Consider the following 12063-nt stretch of genomic DNA (forward strand, 5'->3'; position numbering starts at 1 on the left):
TTGGCTGGGGCTACGCTGAAAGAAACGTTTTCTTTATCGGTAGGAAGGGAGTCAAACCATTGAATGGTTTCTTTATTTTCTTGTAATTTGCTAAGTGTTGTAATTGGATATTGTGTATGTAATTACATTGATTCGATTATAGTGAAGGAAATCTCCCAAGTCAGCCGGGAGGCCTGGATGTAGTTTGCAGTGGACAACAAACGAACCAAGATAAAAATTCGCGTTGCAGGATTTGTTTTCTCTCTCTTTACTGTTTTTAATCGATTATTTGGTATAGTGAATTCAATTGATACATTCTATTCTTATGCTATACTGGATGTTACTCTGATACAAAATCTGTAAGCTCTGTATTCGTTCCATTATCGGTTAACTGTTATGCAATTAATCGTTTTCTGTAATAGCTTACTGTTTCTGTTTAATCGATTAAAACTGTTGCGTTAATCGATTATCCTGTTTCTGTTAATCGATTAAAATTGTTTCTGTTAATTGATTAAAACTTTTTTTGTTAATCGATTAAGATTGTTCTGTTAATCGATTATCTTCATCCTGTAATCGATTAATTAGGGGTGATTCAACATAAATTGTTGAGTTTCAAAAAGCGATTATTCTAACCGCGACACCTATTCAACCCCCCCCCCCTTCTAGGTGTATTGTAACCACTGATACCTAACACATACTGTGGGCATTACTGGTAGCCATATTCTGATGAGTGTGTTCGAGATTGGTTCTTAAAGTGTAGTAAGAATTCGATAACAGAGAGCTAAATTGTTTTATCTTATGGACGATGTGGTTGATAGTCTACTTGCACATATTGGGCAGTGCCACAAAACGTCTTAAATGAAGCGACCTGGTCGTGACTCAACCACTAAATTTTATTTTGTGTCATGTAGAATTGTTGCAAGCTATGGTAACAAAAATTTTAAGATTACCTGCTCATATTTGGTTCTAACATTCATATTGTGAATAATGTGAAATCATTGTTATGTAACAATTTTGATATGAAATATCTTGGAGAAGCACTTGTATTCCTTGGTATAAATATTACTAGGTGAAATGAAGGAATTCCTTTGGAACAATCTCACTATGTGGAGAAGATCTTAAAGAAATATAAATACTTTGACTTTAAATCTGCTAGCACACCATATAATCCAAGTATAAAACCTTTTAGGAACACTAGTGAAGGTGTAAGACAAACTGAGAATGCTAGTTTCATTTACAGCCTTTAGTATGCCACAAATTGTACTAGACCTGACATTCCCTATGTTATGGGATTATTATGCAGGTTTACTAGTATGAATCATTGGAATTCTATAGAAATGGTAATGAGGTACCTTAAGAAAACAATAAACCTTGGATTATATTACCAAATGTTTCTAACTATCCTAGAAGGATTCAATGATGTTGATTGGAATACTCTTTTAGATGATTCGAAAGCAAGCAGTGGCTATATATTTAGCATAGCTGGTGGGGCTGTTTCTTGGAAGTCAAAGAAGCAACTATTTTGGATCAATTCACTATGAAAGCTGAGATGATAGCATTAGCAACAACTAGTGAATAAGCAAGTTGGCTGAGAAGCTTGCTTGCAGAGATTCTTCCATGGGATAAACTGATACAAGATGTGTTGATCCATTATGATAGTACCGTGACTATTGCAAAAATTGGTAACCGTTTTTATAACAGTAAGAAATGAAAATACATCATAAGCACATCATTGTTAGAGAGTTACTCTATACATGAGCTATTAGAGTTAATCATGTATGCACTAAGAATAACTTAGCAGGTCCTTTGAAGAAAGGATTAGTTATAGAAAGTCCATAATACTTCTAAAAGTAGGAGACTATTGCCCTTAGAACGAAGATCATTCATGATTGTAACCCGACCTAACTGACTTGAGATCCAAAGAAATAGGTTTAATGGGTAATAACAAGTTGTCAAGTGATATGAGAAGAACATGCTATAAAATTATGAGGAGCATAATTCTTGTAGTAGATGTAAGGATGAGTTAAACTATTAATGAGATGTATACTCCAATTGGAATGAAATACCTAGACAAAAGGAATACTACTGATAGACTACCTATGTGAATGTGGAAGTGGAGGCCGCTTTCCATGAAATTTAAGGGCATAAGTTTCTAGAGCGTCACTATACTAGGATAGATGTGCATGGCCTTTGACGCACGAGCTTTACAAAATACACATTTGAAAAGGTTGTGTGTGGTTTGATGTTGAAGATAGATTTCAAGACTACGAGTCACTCTAGTAAAATTTGGATCTTACTCACAACGCAAAGGTTCAAGCCGCATGACACCTTTATTTACGCACAGTCGTATTGAGATCATATAAATTCCTGAAATCCATTTTTTAATTTCAAGTGGGGGATTGTTTGAACTTCCTTTCTGGAGGCCATTAGTGGGGACTTTTAGGTGTGAAATAAAACAAACTCATAGGTCCCACATAGGAAGAATTTTGAAACAAAAACTAACAATTCCCACATTGGATGGTGGAGGAACTTGGAAAAAGTCTCATGCTATAGATAGAAGTCTCCTCCCTTCATATTTTCTTGTCCCAAGTTGAGTTCTCGATTCCTATACTTCTTCTTATATGAATCTCCTTAGGGTGGTTACTTTTTGGTTGATCATTTCTTGGTTGGTGTATTTGTTATGTGTTGTAGATTGTACTGAATAGTAATGTAGTAGAATCGTGTATGTATTTTGTGTATATTGGATAAAAGATGGTGGTTAAGATATGAAGAGGGATGGCGCGACAATCAACAGTTTGATAAGCCAAGATGGAGTTCACCACAAGGAAGGATTCTTCATGACAACAAAGGCGCCACAAGCAATGGTGAATTTTTTGATAAGCCAGAGTGTAGTTCACTAGAAGAACTTTGGGGTTCTTGATAAGAACAAGGGTGTCTTGGTATAACCAAGAACTTAGGAAAATAATTCTCACTAAGGTGGATAATTTCCAAAAAAAATCAACTTGTATTTCTCTTATCAAACCCAGTTACAAATAATTGTATGACTAGCCACTTGGCTCCACGAAATTAACACTAGGAATCATACTTGAATGTCCTAATTATGATAAAAAAGATCAACTAGTGACTGATTGTAATCAGACCCCAATTCCACACGAGTTTCGCTTACAAAAATGTTATTATTTTAAATTGAAAAAGATTAAAAAAGGAATCAAATAAAAACAGTATTAACTAGAATCATAATTCACATGGTAACCCCTAAAAAGGAAACAAATCATACCACATTTTCTCCTTGATTCACACGACCACAAAAGGAAAAAAAATCATCCATCCTTAAGTTTCATTGCAATCCTTCGAGAAAGGAAAAAAAATAATCATACCACCTTCTCTCCATTGAACCACACGACCACCAAATGGAAATAATTCATTCCTTCTTAATTTACATGTCCCCCATCAAGAAAGAAAATAAATCATTCTCTTTTGGTTCACATGTCTACTTTAAGAGGAAAATAAATCATTCACATGACATCTTCCTATAAAGGAAATAATACCACACCACACTCTCTCCTCATACTTGATGGAAATGTTTCGATATGAGTTATACAAATAAATTATTTTCTTATTTGATATGAAGGAACACATGAACATATGTTGCATTTGGCTGCCCAAATTGTTATTGGTCCCACTTGCACACTCTTCACTTTATTTAATGTAGCTTGATGATTTGGCATGAATTAAACCTCCTTATCATATTATTTTTGGTCTTGGCTTTGGAACAGTCCCTTATTCTTTAAGTGTGCCTCCAATAATTGTCCTTGAGTAGGTGCTTGTCCTCCAAATTGTACGTTACCCCCCCCCCTCTCCTCCATAATCTATGTCGATGCATTTTCGGCATACTTCTCTCTCTCTTTTTTCATGGTACTACAATTGGCACGGATAGCCAAATTGTGGTAATTTATAGAACTAACACTGGTAGTCAGATTGTGGGAAAGCCATATTGTGGGCATTTCGAGAAGTAGCACTGGTAGCCATATTGTGGTGAGTGTATTTGAGATTGGTTCTTATATTCTAGTAAGAATTTGATAACATAGAAATGAGTTGTTTTATCTAGGGGATGACATGGTTGTTATTTTGCTTACACATTTTGGGCAGTGCCACGAAATGTCTTAAAGAGAGCAAATTGATCACGACTCAACCAATAAGTATTTTTTCGTACCATTTAGAATTGTTGCAAGCTACAATATACTTTTTTTCATTCTAAAGCAACATAACAAAAATACTTGACATGATACCAATATAATTGTCATGACTAAAAGTCTTAGATGAAATTTATTATAGAAAACCAATGTTATATATCTCGCTTAAGTCCCTTGTTATTACATGCACCAATTAGAAGAACCAATTAAAGAACTACATGAGCCTTGACCTCATGGGTGTGCTAGAACTTGAAATCTTTATTCTCTAATAATACTTTGGTAGCTGCTCAACAATCCAAGGGATATAAGCAGATGGGTGTGCCCGACGTACTCAATGTTAAATGCAATGCGCATGGATCTATATTCATTCTTTTACTTTTCACCAAAAAATCTCATTAATTTTTAACTTAACTACTTTTGGAAAGCAATCTAGAGTATATATCATCTGGTGTGATATAAACATTAATCATCACGTACACCTGTCAAACCAAGTGACCCTCGTACAAGGATATTTTGTCGCTCTAGATAACTAAAAGGATATCAAAGTCACTTGGTTAAGCAGGGACATCATTATCTACCAAGGATCAACCTAGACTGTCACTGGATCATCCTACCCAAGTAACCTTAAGCTTTTCATGATCATTCATCATCATTAACCACCCTCATCATTTCCCAAAATATTTATACTCTCAATCTTTTCGTAACACCACAATATTCCTTCAATGTAATAATGAATGTATATCAAACTCATTTCATATTCATGTATCATAACGATATATTAAATTACATTTTTCTATTCATATATCATCAACATCAATTATTTCATTGTCAATAAAACTAAATCAAAACAATTATCATTAATTACAAATTCTACCAAACACCTCATTTACATTATTATCAAGCATACAACTAGGATGATCACATAATCTCCATTAAATAGCTGGAAGCGTATTATCCTTAACCACTATGAGTATGACTTTAATAATTGTAATGTTTTAATATTTATGTTTCTCATATAAGAAAAACTCGATACAAGCTTTCATTTAAGTTAGAGGTCATCAGACCATGCTATGATACAAGATCAACATCATAAGATATAAGAATAATGTCTCTTTCACCATGAGTATTTAGTTAGATACTTGAGTTTCATGTAATCCTCCTTGTATTCGCCAACTACTTGAACTAATTCCTACTGACATCAATATCATAGTCCAATAACAAATAACTAATTAATTGAAGCTCACACAATATAAACACCTCATCAACATGGTCAACACCTACACCTAAAATAATGTATTGTTAGAATTTAGGCCAGAAAAATAGTCATATAAAAATAGAAAACATAATAACTTCAAAATTATATGGCCAAGATAGATACACATATAAACATATAAATATACGATTATCATATTTTACAAAAATAGAAAATAAATTTCAAAAGCTCAAATAATTCATAAAAAACATGTACTTTTGACATATGCATAAATGATTTAGCAAAAGACCAACTATAATTAGTAGAAGCTAAATAGGAAGGAAAAAACTAATGCTTCCCATCCAAAGCTTCTATAAGTATTTCAAATTATAGATATAGATAATAAAATTTATATAGAGTAATCCCTGTAATTTCATTGTTGAAGCAATTATAAATATAGAAACTTAAAGATAGGAAGGGGAAAAAATGAAAAAATACAAAAACTCACATTCTCACCCGACATGCATTCAATCATACTTTCACACACTCTTCCTAAACCTACTAAAATTCATAAAGACCTACACTCTACCCACAATACACAATCAACACAGAATAATAATAGTTCTTCCCACAACTTACCACCTCCATTCCACATATACATGCCCACAAATACTCATCTTATTCTCCCCGTATACACACATAGATCCTTTTTCTAACACACTTACAAAAATTCACTAAATTTTAGCACAAAAAATTCACCCTTGCATGACTCTTGTCTCACATACAGAGTACACATTGCTTACAAAAACTCACACATGTGAAGAAGATCTTGCTCTTGACCTTGACACGGTTTTGATGAATACACCAAGATCACTCAAAGAGAAGGAAAATGGAAGAAGATATTGAAGACACGAGAAGATCAAGCTTCAATTAGAGTCTAAGTCTTCAATATGTACTTATATCTTTTACACACAAATATAATTAGTAAGTGATGTTCATATGAAAGTGAAAAACTATTTTGATTTGAAATTGAAAGCTCTTAGAAAAAGTTAATCAATTTTCAAAAAACTAAGTAACGGGTTAATTGACCTGAGTAACAGGTTATAGACCTTGCTAACAGTTTACCTGGACCGTGTGACAAGTGGTAACATGTCACTAAGACCGCGTAGTAGGTTACTTGACTGAGTAAACAGTTACCCATCATAATTGATATAGAGAAACTGATTAAATCAATGATTAATCGATTACAGTTCTGGACAGAAATCTTGAGTATCGATTACATCATAGTGTAACTGATTACACAGAGTCGTTATAATCAGATTTTCAAATCCAAATTGAACAACATTTATTCAAAGTCAATGGGTTTCATTCCAATCGTGTCCCAACTTCATGGAATGGTATATTGGCTGATTGGAAGCCTATTTAAAGGCATCCAGACTCCCATTGGAAACACAATTAATACACACGACTTATACACAATTTCATATACAATTCTCTGCCCTTTTTCTTGCAACTTTTGTTCTAAACTTTCATAATTTTTCTGAAGTTGCTACTAGTGCAAAGTTCTAAAGTTTTCAACCTTAATCACTTTCAAAATAATTGTATACTAAGTGTATTGAGTCTAAGGATTGCAAGTTATAGAATTGTTATATCTTGAAAAGGCAATCATGCCATAGAATTCATTCTTCAAACCTTACTACGCTAGAGTTGCAGTTCAATAATGCTTATTTTAGATGTATAATAATGATTTCATGCGCTTTCTGTTTGACCACAGTAGTATATTGTCATCATTAACAACACTTCTCAAACATTGTTGTATTGAATATATCACAGCGCATCACACAAAAAGCAATGTCATATAGTGCATAAATACAACAACGCATCTTCCAAGAAGCGATGTCATATAGGTCTTACATAAACAACACATTTTATAGGTATTATTAACAACGCTTATTGTTGCGTTGTTGTAGTGCATATATATAACAGGTCACTATCATTAAAGAGTTGTTGTATAATTCATAAATATTCTCAAACAACACCTTAATACAATAGCGCAACACACATATTGCAGTGTTGTATTAAGCATGTACAACAGTGATGTATATAAAAAGCATTGTTGTATTAATCCTTTACAACAGTGCATGCCATTGATTCCTCTAGAATTCGCTGTTGATTTGTATAAATTAATACATGCATATACATTTATTAGCGTAACAAACATTCTCAACATCACAACATTTATAGATTTTGAACAACACAAACACATTACTACATGCCAGAAGTTTGTTTTATTAACATCAATACAATACAAACTACAAACAATGAATATCATGTCAATTATATTTTGATAGAGTACATAATTACAAATAAAAAAATTAAGCAAATTACAAAGAAAAAAATTATACATATTATGAACAATCAAAATTAAGCTATAATTATGCAAAGACTGCTTGCATCTGCTTTTTCATTTTCTTTGAATGTTTTTGGCTTGTAAAGTCATCCTTGTTTGGAGGAATATATTGATTCACCCAAAGCCCTTCATTGTGATAATCTCTTGTATATAAATCATCATCCATAGTTGGCCCGTTCTCACGTGACTGATATGTCCCAAAAAAATGATCATCTTCATCAATATCTTCATATTCCTGGTCATCAATATTATTGACGATTATTTTGTTAGTTAAAAGAATAATAGATCATTTCATATCATCTGGATCACTAACATAGAATACTTGTTGAGCTTGTGATGCTATAATAAATAGCTCNTAGCTCATCTTTATATCCTGACCTATTAAGATCCACCTGCATGAACCCTAACTCATCAACTCGGAAGTCATTGTTGTTATCAACTCACATACAATAAAAAACTGGCATTCAAAATATTGTGTAATCCAATTGCCATATTCGTTCACTCACTCCAAAGTATGACATGTTCACATATATTGGGTTTCTATCTTTTGTACTTGACATGTGTAAAGTTCGAGCAACAAGAGCCACACCACTGTTTTGCATTTTACTTTGATCATCTTGTTTTTCATATAAAATGAGAACCCATTAATTAGGTAACCAATGTAGGATAAGACATGAATACTTGGACCATTGGCTAACCATTTCAATCTTTCAGAAACCGAATGTGCATTTATATTCAGCTCCTCATCAATGTGTTTTTTTAGCCACTTTATGAAACACTGATTATGCTCTTTGGAAATCCAATTTTCATTCTTAATTGGGTAAGACTTTCTTAGCATCTCCTTGTGTATATCAACATACGGCTCAACCTTGTCAGAATTATTTAAAACATATAAGTGCGTTTGCTCCAATTCGGTTCTTGTTATAGTCAATATTTCATTTCCAGTAATACCTTCACCAAATGTTTTTTTGAATATCGAGGCTTTGGAATAGCCATTAAATCACCATCGGTAAGGTATCCGGTACAAAAATCAAGAGTTTCTTCAACAACATATCGCTCGACAATGCAACCCTCTAGTCTTGATTGGTTCTTCACATACCCTTTCGAACAAGATGAATGCTTAGTTGAACCATTATGATAAAAAAGAAGGTGGAAAATACATCTCAAGCTCACACAAAGTCAAAATAATTTGTCTTTGCAATGTAGGTAATTTCTCAAGTTCAATCACTTTGCTACAAATTGCCTTGAAGTAGAAGCATAACCTAGTTATGGTTCCTCAAACGTTTTTAGGTAGAATTCACTATATTCTAATAGGCAAGAAATGTTTCATAAGTACATGACAATTATGAGATTTAAGACCTTTTAACTTGAGGTCTTTCATTGATACGAGGTTCTGAATGTTGGAAGAGTACCCCTCTGGAACTTTAACACCATGAAGAAATTTACAAAATTCCATTTTCTCCTTCCTCGATAAAGTATAAGTTGTTGGAGAAAGAAATGTACATTTTCCCTTCATTATTGGCCCCAATTCCTTTCTTATTCCCATAGTAACCAAGTCCAACCTTGCGTTCAAGTCATCTTTGGTCTTACAAGGGACATTGAGTAAGATACCAATGAGACTTTCAAACACATTTTTTTCAATATGCATAACATCGAGGAAATGTCTTACATATAATGAACTTCAATATGACAATTCAAAAAAGATTGACATTTTCTTCCACCCCTTTGTGACAATTTCTTTTGCAAAAGGTTTACCAAAGTTATTTTTCAAACACTTTAGCTTTTGAAATAATTGGTCACCCGTCAACGGAAAGGAGCACAACCTTCCTCATTGTTTCCACCAAATGCTTTTCTCCATCATCGATAGTGATAATCTGAATGCAAAGATCTACGATGACCAATGAAGACATTCTTCTTATAGTGTTCCAACCTCATTGAATAAATATTGTGTTCACATACATAACATGCAAAATTTCCTTTTGTACTATATCCAGACAGATTACCATAGGCAGGGAAATCACTGATGTGTCGAACAACAAAACCCTCAAGTTGAAAATTTCTTCCTTATACGCATCATACACATTTATGTATGTCTCCCACATTTCCTTCAAGTCTTCAATTAATGGAGCCAAATATATGTCTATGTCATTTCCTGGTTGTTTAGGTCTATAAATTAACATAGATAACAACACATATTTCCGCTTCACGCATAGAGAAGGAGGTAAGTTGTATATCACCAACATCACTGGCCATGTACTATGGGAGCAACTTTGAACACTATGTGAGTTAATTTCATCCGTTGACAATGCAAGGCGTAGATTTCTTGATTCTTGACCAAAACTAGGATAGTCATGATCAATTTTTCTCCATTGAGGAGAATCAGCAGGATGTTGAAGCTTGCCATCTTTAGTCCTTTCTTCATCATGCCATGTTAACTTCTTTGAATCTTTGGCATTGCTAAACATACGCTTGAATCTTGCTTTGATGGGAAAATACCATACAACCTTTTTGGGAATTGAGTCTTTCTTCTTATATCGTGATGCATTACATTTTGGACAAAACTTTAATGAAACGTACTCATTAAAAACCAAGATGCAATAATTTTCACAAGCATGTATCCTAGTGTAGTCCAGGCCAATGGAGCATAACATTTGTTTTGCATCATAAGTTCGAGAAGGGAGCACATTATCTTCCGACATCTCCTTTAGAAGTGCAAGCAAGTCAATGAAACTCTTATCAGTCCATCCATTAACAGATTTCAACTTATACAACATTGACACTACTACCAATCTTGTGAATTTAGTACAACCATCATATAATGGTTTCTCAGCATCACTTATTAACCGTTGAAATATCTCTAGACAATCCTGAAGATCCTCTATGACAAGGTTTGCCATTTCCTCGAAACGTTTGTCTTCATATGCATTTGTGTAGTTGTCTTTTATATGCATCTCATCATCACAATCCACAATGTCTCTCTTCTCACCATGTGTCCAACATGTGTAACTTCGATCAATACTGTGACACACTAAATGAATTTTTAACTCATTTGGAGTAATTCGGTTTGAGTAACAATAACTTAAGCAATGATATATAATTCTATTAGAGTTTTCAGCATTCTCAATTGCAAACCTAACAAATGATTTCACTCCTTCCTTATACTCCTTCGTCAATCGATTGGCACTCATCCATTTTCGATCCATTTTATTTTAACAAAAAAATATAATGAAAGTAAATCCCTAAAGCTAAAGCTTGGAGTTAAGCTCACCAAGCAGAGGAAATACATTATTATGTAATTAAAGTGAAAGAGGTCAGAAACCCCAACTCAATACAAGCTAAATGAGTGAAATCACTCAATACAAGATAAATATAATGTAATTAAAAAGGCAAATCACTATAAGAAAAACTCAATTTCAATTCGGTGTTGAATGCGTGAATGATGATTTCTTTCAATTCAGTGTTGAATGCGTGAATGATGATTTTAAGGTTAAACGAGTGAAGAATTTTCGAAATCGGTGAAGAAGGATTTTTGTGTTAAATGAGTGAATGATATTCGTAATTTGGTGTTGAATGTTGATGAGTTTGAATGATTTTGGAGGTTGATTTTGAGAGTAAATGAGTTTTACTTCTAAGTAAATGAGTGTTGGGATTGCTGAAAGTGTGAGAATGCGGAAACAAATTAAATTTTTATGGTCTGATAATATCTTCAATAACGCATAATGAAGATAGGGTTGCCAATGATACCTAACCAACAGCGCCACCTACAAATAGCGCTATGGAAGAACTCCCAATTTAAATATAAAGAAGGTAAGTATTCAATAACGCTTTTCTACGAATGCGCTATTGAATTAAACATAATCAACAATGCATTGTTAAAAAAAGTTGTTCTATAGGTATAACAACAACGCATTCTTAAAAAAGCGTTGTTGCACAGTTAAGCATGCAACAGAAAATAACTTGAATGCATACAGAAATAAAAGAGAACAACAAACTGAAAGCATACAGAAACACAAAATCACAACTATATGAACACAACTGAATTTCAACTGAATTTATATATTTAACATTTATTACACTGTAATGTTACATAAACATATATTACATACACCAAATCATATACATTACATTGAACATTAATTGAATTCCCTAAGCTACAATATGTGCAAAAAATCTACTATACCTATTTGCCAACTAAACTAAGTACAAACTTTGGCCAATGTTCTCTAATCTGGTTGACTTGGTCATTTGTATATGATTTGCCAACAAACTTGATTTCATTAGTTGGCCAT

Source organism: Lupinus angustifolius, unplaced genomic scaffold, assembly GCF_001865875.1.
Source record: "Lupinus angustifolius cultivar Tanjil unplaced genomic scaffold, LupAngTanjil_v1.0 Scaffold_59_12, whole genome shotgun sequence".
Lineage (NCBI taxonomy): Eukaryota > Viridiplantae > Streptophyta > Magnoliopsida > Fabales > Fabaceae > Lupinus > Lupinus angustifolius.